Raw genomic sequence first — 15,272 nt, 5'->3', positions numbered from 1 at the left:
TGAGCCCCAAATGAATTCCTAAAGAGCCTCCTACTTTGTCCAGTCACATCCCACCTCCTGGGTAACTTCTGGTAAGTGGGACTTTGCCACCAATTGTTAAGTGGTAAGTAAGCAGTTCTCTTCCCCCCAAAACCAGAGTATTGTAGAAAATGACTCTAGGAGACCTACTTCCTTCTTATGAATAGGGCCTTGCTCTGTTAGATTAAGGAGCCCCTAAAGATCTGAAAGGGTTCAAGAAATCAATCCAGAAGTCACTGTTACATGGCTACCTAAAGAATAGCTCTATCAGACCTCTCAATGGACCATTCAGACATACATGGTACAGGGAAAGAACAATGGATTTAGAGTAAATGTGGGTTCAAATCTTTCTACTTACTACCTGTATTACTTTGGGAAAGGAGCTTTAAAACTCTTTGGGCTTCAATTTCTTTAGTGGCATAATGAGATGGTTGTCTTCTATTTAGAGCTGGTCATTTCCTGCTCTAAATACCAGGATCCCACAATTTTAATATAGATGAGATAGTGGAAAGAGCACTGGTTCTGGGGTCAGGATACCTGGTTTCATATTCTGTCTCTGATACTCATTCCTTTTGTGACTTGGCCAAGCCACTTAACCTCCCTAGGCCTCAGTTTCTTCATCTGTAAACTGAGTGCAGGTTGGACCCACAGATGGCTTCTGAAATCCCTTTGCAGCTCTAGAACAAATCTATGATTTTGAGAATTGTCTCTAATCCTGAAGAGGGCTATTGATCTCCTGTTACTAATATGAGTTAAATATAACAGCTCAAATTAATAAAGCATTTTCCTCACAATACTGGGTGGTAGGCAGTGCTACCTCCACTCTCACTTTATAGAGGAGGAAACCAGGTCTCTGAGGGGTTAAACAAACAGACCAGGTGTCCTATCTCCCAAAAGTCCTACTGGTCATTCCAAAAATTCCTTGTTTTACCTTCAGTATCCCCCATGCCTTAGGCACCTCTAGCATATTTCCAGGCCCTTGGATTGGAACTTTTTCTTTATTCTACGCCGTTCATAGGATTATAAATTTACAGGTTCCTCTCAGAATCCTTAGCTTTCTTTAAGGTGCAGATGAGGTGCCACCTTCTGCCTCTATGATGCTTTCTCTGATTTCTGCCCCACCACCAAAAAAACCTGTTAGACTTCTCCCCATCCTCCAATAAACTTGTGTTTCCTTATTTGTATGTATGTTATATCATACTACCGAAATGTAAGCTCCCTAAAGATAGAACCTGTTTCATTTTTGTATTTTATCCTGAGTGGACATAACAGTGTTTTGAATATAGTTGGTGCCGAATAAATGTTTACCAAGTTGAACTTCTGTCATTTCTGCACACCTCTTATCCTCCCTAACCATTCTGGTCATTACTCAATCTCTTCCTTTCTATCTTAATCACCACAGCTCATTTAGACCTATCATATCAGGACTAGATAACTTCACGATATGTTTTTATTGAGATCATAATTGTAAAATGCTTAGCATAGTGCCTGGTGCATAGTGCCTGGTACATAGTGAGTTTTTTGTTTTGCCATTGTATCCCTTAGCCTAACACAGCTCTCGAATATATTAAGCACATAATGTTTGCTAGATTTGTTAATATGATAGAAGATTCCTTAAAAAAAATGCAACCATAACTTTTTTCAATGATGTTTTAATTATTAACATCAAGTGAAGCATAAAACAGGATGACATGTTCATTTCTTGGTGTAGTAGCCCAAACACTGGACTTCAACTCTGACCACAAAGTAGTTCAACATCAACAAACTAGAAATAACTCCTTTACCTCTGTTTCTTTCATGGGTTATCCCCCTTCTGAAGACCAAGGTCCTTAAGGGAGCACCAGCTTACTCCACTTCCCCAAATGCAAGAGCTGAACCCAAGGAAGCAGCAAGTACCTTGTTTCAAACTGGACTCTGGAAGGTAATGACTGATTGAATAAGATTTACCCTAAGCAAATCACTTCAACTTTCTGGGCTTCACTTTCCCCATCTGTAAAATAAAAGTAAGACTGGATGATAGCTAAGGTCCCCTCCCTTCTAGTTACAAAATTCTATGCTTTTAAGTTAACCGCTGAGGCTCGTGTTCCAAGTCCTCCAAAAAAGTCCTCACAAAAAAAAAAATTCTTAAGTTCAGTTTTATTACTGGGAAAAGGCAGGGTTTGAGAAAAAAGTTTCTGGGGAACGGAATACTTGGTCCAGAAAAATTACTGAAGAATCTGCCTGGTGCATCTCCCAGTGCAAACCCTCCATTTTTAGTCCCGGCCATTAGTTTCACTTCTCGTTCTTCTTCAAGTTTGTCATCTCAAGAAATCATTAAAGAAACAGCAAGTTACCTCCCATAAATCACCCATTCAATAAGGAAACATTGTTTGTGGATGTGTCTCAGGTTAGACTGGAGAAAGATGAGACTGGGCTTGTTGGGAGTGGTGCCAAGGAGAACTGTGAATAGGTGATTCATTTACTCATACTGGCCACATTTTTGGCCAAAGTCCATCAGTACTCATTTAAGTTTTAAAGTGGTGACTATTTCAGACCATGCATTATACAATTTTATGAGCTGACTATGCATCTACATTAGGCACCAGCAGGGTATAGTAGAAGAGCAGCAGAGGAGGATGAAAGCTATAATGGAAGCATTTATTATGAGTCAATATCCCTTTGCAGATGCATCAAAAGAAGGTAGTTCCAAAATATGTACCTTATTTACATAAAATCTACAATACTATATAGATAAAACACTGGTAATAAACATCACTCCATTTTTAAAAGTCCAAATTTTATCTGAATATAAATATTTCCAAAGTTTGGGATTGAATTCTTGACATTTTTAATGAATGTAAGAAACTAAAATTATGAGGGATTTGTGGGGACAGTGCTCAGGATCAAGGCTAGGAAAATAAAGCTTGTAAACATCCGAAGCTCCTGTAAACTGGTAATGAAGGTGGAATTAGAGTTTGGAATCAGATGACCAGTTAGGGCTTATAATATTAGCATCTCCTCTACCACACCTGTTAGTTATCTCTGTGTTTAACTGAGTTACTAAGAACAAGGACTCCAATGCAAAATAAATGGTCTCCTCAGAAGCACCACTACCTAGTACATGGGAGTCCATGGGTACCTTTTGAAAGAACCTCGATCTATCCAGAAATTTGCTCTTCTTCTGAAGTACCAAAAGCTCCTGGGTAGACAAGAAGGATCTTGCATATTCAATAGTCACAGCCCTGCTAATTAGTTAAGGCCCCCTAAAGTTCACCCCAGAGATACAGTTAAAACTGGATAGCTCTGAAATGTTCAGGAAACAAGTCTTCATTGAGCTAAGACAACTCACAAAGGGCTTTCCTTGGTGCTAAAACCAGGCCCAATTAAGTTGCATTTATATGTTGCTGTCATTAGATTACCTGATGGTAAACTTTACCTGGGCCCAATCCTGAATCATTACTAGTGGTGCTGTGGGTACACACTGACTTAATTCTAAAATGTAATATTATCTATGTTTTACTGTATTTTAATTTATTTTGTTAAATACTTCCCAATTACATTTTAATCTGGTTCAGCCCCATACAACCCAAAGGCAATATGTTTGACACCTCTGCTCTACAAAACTGCCAGGATCCTGCTAATGTGTGTTTCAAAAATCATGTCAAGTGTATGTAGCTGGACTGAGTCTAAATTTAACCTAGGATATGGTTACGTGTTCATCCCTGCTTTTATGTCTGGGATGTGCTGTAGGTCTACTTTATCTGTTCTTGGGTTTGTCAAATGCAAGGATGGTCTGCAGGAAATCAGAGGTCAGAACGAGGAAAGGACTCAAAAAGAGACAAAAGCCAGAAGCCCCAAAACACACAGATAGAAAGGAGAAAAAAAGGAGACATATTAGAAAACAAGGTGATAAGTTAAAAAGCCAAAAAGGTGGCTTTAAAAAATGAACATGGAAAAATCTACAGGGATCAGAGATCAGAGGAAAGCAGTGAGATTAATATTTTAGCAAACAGCCTGAACAGCAGACACACTGAGGCAACCTCCTGTCCCAGTTAAGAAACCACTAATCAGTTTCCTAACAAAAGCCAAATCCAGGGTTTGCTTAGCCTGTGATTGTGGGGTGGAAGCAGTTAAGTGAGTACATCTTATAGGGCAGACCCTAATATGAATTCTGTTGTTGTTGTTATTGTGTCTTTTTAGCTGTGTCTGATTCTTTGTGACTCTATTTTGGGGTTTTCTTGGCGAAGATACTGGAGTGGTTTGCCATTTCCCTCTCCAGCTCATTTTACAAATAAGGAAACTGAGGCAAACAGGGTTAAGTGACTTGCCCAGGGTCACACAGCTACTAAGTGTCTTAGGTCAGATTTAAAATCAGAAAGATAAGTCTTTTTGACGTCAGGCCCAGAATTCTATTCACTGTGCCACCTAGCTGCCCTAATAGGAATACTCCATCCCTAAGCATTCCCAATTAAGATTTTACTGTACTTTAATGCAGACTGAATTATAGATAATAATTATTGGTTGGAGGGGACCTGAATTTCTCTGTACCTCAAGAGAGATAGCATGATCTAACCACAGGATCAAAGAACTGGAGCTAGAAAGGACCAGAAGTCACCTAGTCCAGGAGTGTCAAACTGAAATAGAAATAGAAGAGCCCATATAGGATCCCAGCAGGTCACATACTGACTTAGAAAACCACCCATTACCATTATCTATATTCTATTGTATTTTTATTTATTTTGTTAAATATTTCCCAATGACATTTTAATCTGGTTCTGGCCACATCTGCTTTGGAAGGTCATGTATCTTATACTTCTGATCTTGTTCAGTCCCTCACTTTACAAGTGAAGTAACTGTAGTCCAGATAAGTTGAATGATTTGCCTAGAGTTACACAGTATTAAGTATCAAAGAAAGGACTTGAACCCAAGCCTTCATCATTTTTTCCATAAAAGAGTTTCCCTCTAAGAAGTAAAATTCCACATTTATGGAATTTGAACAAAGTGCCTTGAAGGATAGATAGGATTTAGTTAAATGAAATGGGAAGAAAGGAGTAAAGATTAAATGTAAGGGCGGTAATGAATACAACTGAAGGACAGTGAATGAGGGAGAATGGGATTCATTGGAATCAGAAGATCTAAATTAGAATCCAGGGCCTGACACAGTATAACCTTTGTGGCCTTAGGCGAATCACCTCCCCTCCTAGAGCCATGGTTTCTTCACCAGTTTAAAAAAAGGGGAAGGGGGGGAAATAATTAGCTTGTAAGTTACCTTCCAGTTCTAAATAATATAATCTAATGACAAACCAGATAAGAGGAGAGAGTGTGCGTTAGAAAGTGGAAGGAATTTTAATAGATAACATGGGGTCAAATTATGGAGGGCCTTAAAAGTTTAGCAGAAGAGTTTAATTTTAATATTTAAATTTAATATTAATCTTAATATGGAAGAAACATGGAGTCACTAAAGGGAGGAGCCTAATGAAAGTGGTAGTTAAAGAAGGCAGTGAGGTGGCTCAGTGGATAGAATCCTGGGTCTGAGTAAGGAAGACCTGAATTCAAATCCAACCTCAGATACTTAATAGCTGTGTGACCCTAGACAAGTCATTTAAGTTATAACTGCACTGATCTACTGAAGAAGAAAATGGCAAACCATTCCAGTATTCTTGCCAAGAAAACAACATGGATAGTATTGGTGTGCTATGGTCCACAGGGTCACAAAGAGTCAGACACAACTAAACAACAACAAAAGTTAAAGAAGATTCATCAGGCAGACCTGGGTATTAGAGAGAGAGTTGACCTTTGGGTAAAGAAGACCCAAGTTCAAGTTCCACAATTCATAAATGTTGGCTGAGGGACTGGAAAAGTCACTTAACTTCTCAGTGCCCCAGACTACTCTAAGACTTAAGTTGCAGAGCAGGTGCCAACATGAACTGGCAGAGCTCATTCACCTGAAGTTCACTAGACTAATGTAATCACAGCACAAGTCACAGATCAGAATTAGGGAAGTCAGGTGGCTACTGAACTAATTTAGATATGATGTGATAGATTGGAATAGGGTGGTAGAAATTAAGAATGGAAAAAAGAATTGGAATCAATGGATGCTTTCAAGGAAGACTTGGTGATTCACAGAAATGCGTGAGAAGAAAATGAAGAGGCAAGAGGAGGCAAGAAATTCTAAGGCTTCTTTGAATCTTAGGGAGGAAGACACATTGACACAAAGACTGCACACTTTGGACGTGGCTCTAGTTGTGCTGGGAAGATGAGTTCAGTCATCCTAAAGTGACTTTTGAGTCTGAAGTGAAATGTATGGCAATAACCCAAGCAGCAATACTAGTAGGTGGCACATAAAGCAGGGCTGGAAACCAAGATGTGGAAGTGGTCTTCTCAAGGTGACAGCTGTTGTTTGTCCTTTGTTTCAGAAGAGGACCAATGAGATCACAGATGATGCGCTGATTCACACACAGATTGGATTTAAATGACGGATAGTAGCACAAAGTTGGCAGCTCACTCTCTCCTCCCAAGTCACTGAAGTCCAATGGCAAGACCTTGGTATTTTTGATATCTGACCAAGCTTGAAGTGTTCCACAGTACCTGCTTTAGCCACCTTCAAACTGTTCTCATCTGCCCATTCTGCTTGGAAAATCTTCATATGCTTAGGGTAGACATTCCCATCAGTTACCTTCAACCTGGTTTAGCCCATCTGCTAAGATGGTTTACCAGGATATGATCACTTCAAATGCTATAGCTTCTTGGAGCCACAGGTGAGAGCTGAGTGCACCAAAGGTGGATTAGCAGCCCTGAAAAGGGCTCAGCAAGCCATCACACCAGAGGTGCTATTCCTCCTTGAACACTCATACACCCCATGGTGATAGTAGAAATTATGAGAATGAATAAACTCTCTAAGGGAAAATGTATAGGAAAGGAAGATCAGAAGGTCAAGAACTGAGGCTTGGGGAATGCCTAAGATTAGGGTGTAAGAAAAGGAAAAGGAATAAGGGAAGGAAGTAGAAGGAACTCTAAGTAAAGCAGAAATTCAGAGGAAAGAGTTTCAGGAAGAGAATGATGCACAATGCCAAAAGCCATAGGTGTCAGACACAAAAGTGCCCCCAAATTTCAGTATGGAAAAAATTCTTGTGGGTATCTGGCTGAGAGCAAGTCCAGTAGGGGAACTAAGAAAACATCTTCTCATTTGTTTATAAGGAAATAAATAAGAGATCATGGTAAGGATATACATATGAGTTTTCAATGTTCTAAGATGTGATTCCATGGGGTAAAAGTATAACACTTCTTTATTTTCCACCCCATCTCTCTCCAGGTCAATGTTTAAATGTCAAGACTAGGTTGAGGAAGTGGTTCTCAAAGGGTGGTCCCTTGGTCAGTAAGTAATTTAAAAGTGTCTTTTCTACATTAGGTGCACTGCTATAACCTTGAAGGTATCAGGAAAGTTATTATCTAGTTTGGATTTAAATGCAACAGTGGTGATTGAGTGCTGTTAAGAAATGGGCAAGAAATGAGATAATAGATACCTTTCTTAAGTTCACTTTTAATGTTGGTGTGTTCCCTAAGGATGTAAAAAGTTACACAATAAAATACCATTTCTTCCTACACTAGAAGTTTAATGAAAATACCAGTTTTCCTAAGTAAAAATATGTAAAGAAGGTTTAAATATGGTACCTGTTCACCATTATAAACCTATTTCCTTTCTGCCCTTTTTCTCATGGTTTACTTCTTCCTAGTAGTGCTGATAGGATCCTTCAAACAATTTACATTTTTTCCCTGGAAATCCATTTTTTTCAAAATGACCATTGTGATTCTAACTCATTCAAGAAAAAAAGAGGGAGAGAGATTTCTGTTTAAATAAAGACCAAGACCACACCACTCTTTAAGTGACACAATTAATGATTTTAACTATAAAATGAGAAGCAGCCTGGCATAAGGAATGAAGAGCCAGCCTCCAAACCAGGGAGACTTAGATTCAATTTTCACCTCCAATACATAATGGCTATTTGATCCTACAACTCTGCACAAGTCACTTAGCCTCTAGGCAACTCTCTAAGACTATAAATTGCAGAAATGGCATCAACTATATTGGTCAAGGAAGCTCCCTTACCCCGAATTCCCTCTATAATAAATAACAAGTACAGGTCCCTGTCTCTATCCCGTCCCCTAGCTATATAAAATAAAATATAGTCAACAAATGAGGGAAGTGTACAAATAATAAGGTGGATTTTAAATCTGCAGTCATTGGATAGAGGTATATAAAACTAATCATAAATTCAGTTTTTAGAAGATAAAATCATGAAAAGGATGGGATAACCAGGTCAGGTTAAGTAAAAGCTACTTTTTTTGGCTAAGGTTAACCAACCAAATAAATTTTCCTATTTTTCAGATATCAGTAAAAGCAATATAACTCAATTTTAACTTGGAAATTATGATATGTTGTACACATATGTTGGAACCATTTTATAGTTATTATAATGAATTTAGAATAAGAAGAATTAGAAAATCAGTGTTTCTCTAGCATTGCCCCATGGCAATGATCACCCTAATCCTAATTAAAAAAATAATACCACTGTGCTTTAATATAACATTTGTACTCTTCAAAGTACTTTTTCACAAAAGGCTATCACTCAGAAGATCTAGCTTTAGTCAGACTTTAAAATAATAGTTCACATTTATATAATGCTTTAGAGTTGTCAAGACATTTTTACATGGAGTAATTTAGTTGATCCTCATAACAATCTTACTGATAGGGTGCTACAGCAGACAGAAGGGCATCTTAGATGGTCCTGTCTCTTACACAGGCTAGTTGCAAGTAACCCTCTAAGTCATTTAACCTGTCAATGCCCCATTCAACTACTAAGACTACAGGCTGCAGGACACCTAGGTTGAGATCAGAGAGGGCCTTCAAAGTCATTCAGCAGAGTTTAGATTTAATGTCTATTTTTTTTTAATTTTTTAAATTTTTTTAATTTATTTTTGTGTGTGTGAGGCAATTGGGGTTAAGTGACTTGCTCAAGGTCACACAGCCAGTACATGTCAAGTGTTTGGTCTGAAGCCGCATTTGAACTCAGGTCCTCCTGACTTCAGGGCAGGTGATCTATCCACTGTGCCACCTAGTTGCCCCTAAATTTAATGTCTAAACTAGAAAACAGGAAGTCAGTTCACACTCTTGAATAGGCATTATTAATGTGATGAAAAACATGACTTTATTAATGCTGGTAATAATAATAGCTCATACTTATCCATGACATTAAAGTTTGCAATGCACTTTACGAATATGATCTCATTTGATTCTTAACAACAGCACCTATCCTTGGGAGATTATGTTCTACTATTATCCCTATTTTTGTATTTGAGGAGCCAAAGGTTAAGGGACTTGCCCAGGGTCACACACCTAAACACTATCTGGATCTGAACTCAGGTCTTCCTGTTCCTAGGTACAGTGCTCTCTCCATCCTTTGTGTCACCAGATGTCTACATTATTAAGTAACTATCAGCAGAAAGAATAGTTAGGAGACTATTGCAGTAATTCAGGGGTGAGGTGATGAAGCTTTGGCTACAGGGTTAAGAGAGAGAAAAGAGAGAAAATAGGAGAATCTCAGAGATATTTTAAAGGGAGAAATTACAGGTAACATTAGATATATTGGAAGAAGGTAAATGAAAAGTCAAATATGACTGTTTTCTGACTTAGGAGAAAAGAAGAAATGATAGTACCCTAGTTAGTTCCCTGACAGAAAGAGGAAGAGATGGAAATGAAACCAGTTTGGGGGAAGAGCGAATTCAGTTTTATATGTTTCACATCACAGTCATAAGATTGGCAAAGCTGACAAAATACAAAAATAGTAACTGTTAGAGATGCTTTAAGAAAACTGACATACTAATACACTGGGGAAAAGCTATGAATTGGTACAACTGTTCTGCAGAACATTTTGGAACTCTAGTAGAAAAGTCACCAAATAGAACAAACTTTTTGTCTGACCCACTACTGAGCATATACCCTAAGGAGGTCAATGCAGAGAGGGAAAGAACTCACAGATACAAAAAAAAAAAAAATTCACATTAGCAAAAAACTGGAAAGAAAAGTAAGTTTCTACCAACTAGGAATGTCTGAACAAAGTATAGAATATTAATGTAATGGAATATTATCCTGTAGTCCTACTGCACTGTAAGAAATGAGAAATATGAAGAAACTGAGAAACTTGGAAAGCTTTGTATACACTGCTGCCGAACAGAGCAAACAGAATAATCAGTGCAGTGACTAGTCTTAAAGACTAACTGTGAAATATGTTTCAGAGAGAAAGAACTATGGGGCTAAAATACATTATCATGTGTGGTAACTGTATCAGCTCTTTTTGCATGTTTTTCTTACAAGGGAGATTCATTGCTTGACTTGGAGATGAAGGGTTATACGTAGAAATAATTGTCATGTAAAAACAAGTTATCAATAAAACTTCCCAAAAATTAAAATTTAAAATAAAAAGTAAAAGTACAATATACTCTGATGAGTCTGATGGAGAACCACAGAGTTTCAAACCCAATCTAATCCAACAAAGATTTATTTTGCCCTTGCATAATAGTTCAAGACCCTGGGGATATAAAAACAAAATGAAAGAGCCCTTGTCCAGAGGAAGCTTACGTTTTAATCCAACATTGTTGAGTTTGAGATGCCTACCAGACTTGCAGCTGGAACTGCCCAATAAGCATTTGGAGATGTAAATCTGAGATGAGGAGAATGACTAGGCCTAGATATAGTAACCTGGGAATAATCTACATTGAGATGATAATCGAACCCACAGGAGCTGATAGGATTACCAAGAGAGAAGGTGTAGAGAGAGAAAAAGAAGTACCTTTATCACATTTTCCAATACTCTGGAATGTAGTTCATCTGGTTCTGGTGATTTGAAATCTCTTGAAACATCTCTTACCATTTCCAAACTCGCCTTAGGTTTCAGCTCCTATTCTTCCTACTCTGAAAATAATTTTCCAGCAGACTCTACACACAACTTGGCCTTATTGTCCAATGCTTAAATGTGGCCAACCAAGCCAGTTGAGAAAAGTGTTTCTTTTCCACTAGGCCTGAGATTACTAAGAAGCTGATTAATCAAAGTCAGACATCTCAGAGAAAGGTGGTAAGGAAGGCTTTACAATCAATTCTTCATAAACTTTGGGTGCAAATGTTACACCATGATAGAAGTCAGGATTTGCAAATTAATTAAGCCCATAATTATAGTTTCCAAACCTGATGGAGCACTTCAGTTGTGCATAGACATATTGTCCAACAGTGCCTTGCATACAGTAGATACTTAATAAATGTTTGTTGAACTGTTCAATATTTGATACCAACCTTCATCTAATCCTACCCTGCCCCAAGCAACTATATTTCTCTCTCTCATTTCTAGAAGTTCCTAGAAAAATAAGTTTACATTCACTGATTCCACTTTAAACCTCCCACCCACTCTTCCTCTTGCAATCTGGCTTCTGACTTCTTCATTCAACTGAAACAGCTCTCCCCAAGATTAACAAAGATTCATTGATTACCAAATCTTTTCTCATCCTTTTTGACAGACATCTTTGTGGCATGTGATATTATTGACTATATCACCTCTTTTAGATACACTATCTTCCTTGGGTTTTTGAAGCATTGCTCTCTCCGGGTTTCTTCTTATCTTTTCATTCTCTTTTGCTGTCCGCTATCCATACATTTTCTTTGTGTCTTCCCTCTCCACTTAACTGCCAAATTGACATTCCTAAAGCACAGGTCTGACCATGTCACTCCCTTGTTCAAGAAGCTGCAGTGGTATCCTACTATCTCAAGGAGAAAAAGTAGACTACTCTGGCTTTCAAAGCCCTTTACAATCTGTCTGTTGCCTACTTTTTTAGCTTTGTTATTGTTTAGTCAATTAGTTATTTCCGACTCTTAGTGACCCCATTTGGGACTTTCTTGGCAAAGATACTGGAGTGGTTTACCATTTCCTTCTCCAGCTCATTTTACAGATGAGGAAATTGAGGCAAACAGGGTTAAAGTGACTTGCTCAGGGTCACACAGCTAGTAAGTATCTGAGGACAGATTTGAATTCATGAAGATTCTTCCTGATTCCAGGCCCAGTACTCTATCCACTGCACCACCCAGCTGCCCTTTTGAGCCTTTTTGTGTGTGCATGGTTTGTTTGTCCTTCACACTTAACTGTTCATATGCTCTACTTTCCAGCCAAACTAATCTACTTGCTCTCTTATTGACATTTTATCTCTTTTCCTCACGCTTTTGCACATACAGGTTTGTCTCCTAGAATCCCCAACTTTCTCCAAAGCTCAGCTCATGTCATCTCTTAAAGGAGGTCTATCCTCATTCTTCCAGGTGCTGGTGTTTTCCCCTCTGGAAAATTATTTTTCTGGCAAACATGTTTCCACCAGTAGAATGTGATTTCCTTGAAGGCAGGCACTGGTTCACTTTTGTTCTATTATCTGAAAGGACTCTAGCACATAGCAGACATTTATTAAATGCTTAATGAAACAAAATGGACTGATGCTCCATTTACTTAACTGGTTAAGTGAAACATAATGCCTAATATCACTTAATATGGCCAAAGAGTATTGGCATGTCCTGAAGGAAGAAGGGTTTTGAAGAAAAAAAATATATGGCCTAACTAGCTTTCTTTTTTTTTTTTTTAACCAAAAAAGGTACAACCCAGAGTGATGAAGCCTCTTATTCTTCATAACACTTGGTTCTAAATGATTTTTGGGAATTTCCAGTCATAAGCTCCAATATCAAAAAATAAATACTTGCCACCATTAAGGATGTTCAAAAGAATATACGACAGATGCTAAACATATTTGCAGAAAAGAAGTTTGACAGATGTTTTGAGCAACGACAACATCCTTGGAATAAGTTTCTCAAAGTAACCACTTTTTAAGGAGGCAACATACATTTCAATGCATAAATTCTAGTAGGTTTATTTAAAAGCTAGCAATATTTTATACTCACTCTTTATATTTTTGTTACTTTGTTTATAAATTAGTTCTTCCATCACTATCCCCATCCCACCAAGCCATCTTGACACAATTATATACCTCCTAAGCTTCTTGACTAAATATACTTCAATAGATCAAGAAGAAAAAAAAAAGACTTTCTTCTTGTTTGTTCTTTCTTGAGAAAATCGCATAATCACTTTTTATAAAATACATATTCTTCCTTTCCTTACCATCCATTGATTTACTCTTTACCCACATTTGATGTAAATACCTTATTGTTCATTCATTTATTGATCCCATTGACTGTTTTATTCATACCTTTTGAGGCATCTGCATTAAGCTTTAAGTTCCTTGAAGGGTGAGAAATAATACTAAGCCCAAGCAATTCTTTACAGTATTTGTATGCAAATAGATTCTTAATAAATGTTTTTCAGTCATAATGCTTACATGAAAATGGGATTCTGAAATAAGAATTATAGACAGTACATACAGGTATACCGCAGAATAGTTAATGATTAATATGACAATCAAAAAAGCCAATACAATCAATCTTAATAGTTGTAATAATGGAAGCATGACATAGTATAGATTCACTAAATCCTGCCCTAGTTAGACAGCACTTGAAGTATTACATTCAGTTCTAGACATCACATTTTAGGAAGGACATTGACAAGCTAGACCAGGATTGATAAAGGAGACCAACCAGGATTGTGAAATGAATTAAAACCATGGGTGGTAGTTGAAAGGATTAGTGATATTTAACCTAGAGAAGTTGAGAAAAGGGCTGTTATACAAAGAATTACACTTTTTTTTTTTTGGCTTGGTTCAAGAGGGAAGAATTAGGAAGTAAGACATAGAAGATACAGTGAGGCTCAATGTAAGGAATAGAGAACAAGGATCAATGAGAGGAAAAATTTTCTAACAATGAGAGCTATCTGAATCTGGAATGGATAGCCTGGTAAAATAGTAACTTCCCTCTTGTAGAGGTCTTCAAAGCAGAGTCTGGATAAGCACTTCTCAGAGAATGTCATAGAAGAGATTCCTGTTCAGATATGGGCTGAATTGGGTGATCACTGAAGTATTTTCCAAATCAAATTCTTTGATTCTATTTATGTTAATGCTGCTTTAGATCACAAAGTCCTAAAAGACAGAGATCATCTTGATATAAAAACAATGAGCCAAGATTTGTGAATCTTGTGTCTGATCAGTTAAAATAGACCTTTGATTCCTACAGAAGATGCATGTGAGCAAATCTAAATTTTATTAAGTGAATCATTATTTTAAGAGGAGGTAAATTTTTAAAAATCCTATGGTAAATAAAAAGTATTATATTATATGGTGTATATTATATGATACTTCCTGGTCAACCCAGATTTCCACATTCAGGCTTGCAAAAAACCAGTAAATGCTCCTGATGTGTGAATCTGATAAACAGATCAAGGAATCAGAGTCATCTATTTTCCTAACCAGTGCCAGTCCTTAAAGGCAAGGTTTTATTTTTTTTCCTGTATCCCCAATGTTCCGCACATAGTATGTACTTAATAAATTCTAAATTAACTCATTTTACAATATACATCCTGGGTTTAAACACTTCCAGTAAGCTGGATTTTAATACCTCATATGGCAGCACACTACATTTTTTTGACAGCTTACATTATTAGAAAGTTTTCTTACACTGAGCCAAAACTTACTTCTTCATGACTTCTGTTCATTGTTCTGAGTTCAATAAGTGAATCATAAGCTCACCTTGTACCAGGCACAGCATGGTAAAGTGCTAGAGATAAAATTAGAGCAATGAGTTTAAATTCTAATGGAGGGTAAAATATGTTCACAGATAAGCAAACAAAAGATATATTGAAAATCAGCACACAATGGTTCGAAGGATTGGGGTCCTTACAAAATCTCTTGAAGAAGGTGGCACTTAAACTAAGCCTCAAAGGGAGAGAGATATTCCAAGTGGTAGAGGTGAGGAAGGACTGAGTTCCATGGATGGGGCTAAGTGTCTGTGAAAGGCGAGGGAAGCAGGAGACAGAATGCTATAAAAGGATGGTAAGTTGGCCAGCTTGGTTGGATAATAGACATTATTAAGGGAAGTGATATGTAATCAGTCCAGAAATACAGACCGAGACAAGATTATGAAAGGTTTTGAATGACAAAAGGAGGAGTTTCTATTTTGTACTAAAGGAAATAAGAAACTGTTGAAGCTTTTTGAACAGAGAACTGACACATCAGACCTGTTCTTTAGAATTCGGCAACTCTGTTGAGTAAGGATTAGAGAGTGAGAAAGATTTAAAACAAGGACACCA

The 15,272-nt window shown here is 37.5% G+C and overlaps 1 protein-coding gene across 1 annotated transcript in view; it reads right to left on the bottom strand.

Annotated features, from left to right (window-relative positions):
* SLC49A4 (solute carrier family 49 member 4) overlaps positions 1-15,272 on the bottom strand; it is a 121,704-nt gene that overhangs the window by 95,428 nt on the left and 11,004 nt on the right. The gene's annotated exons all lie outside the window — the stretch shown is intronic.

Source organism: Vombatus ursinus, unplaced genomic scaffold, assembly GCF_900497805.2.
Source record: "Vombatus ursinus unplaced genomic scaffold, bare-nosed wombat genome assembly UNPS02014959.1, whole genome shotgun sequence".
Lineage (NCBI taxonomy): Eukaryota > Metazoa > Chordata > Mammalia > Diprotodontia > Vombatidae > Vombatus > Vombatus ursinus.
This window is presented reverse-complemented; position numbering and strand designations above follow the sequence as displayed.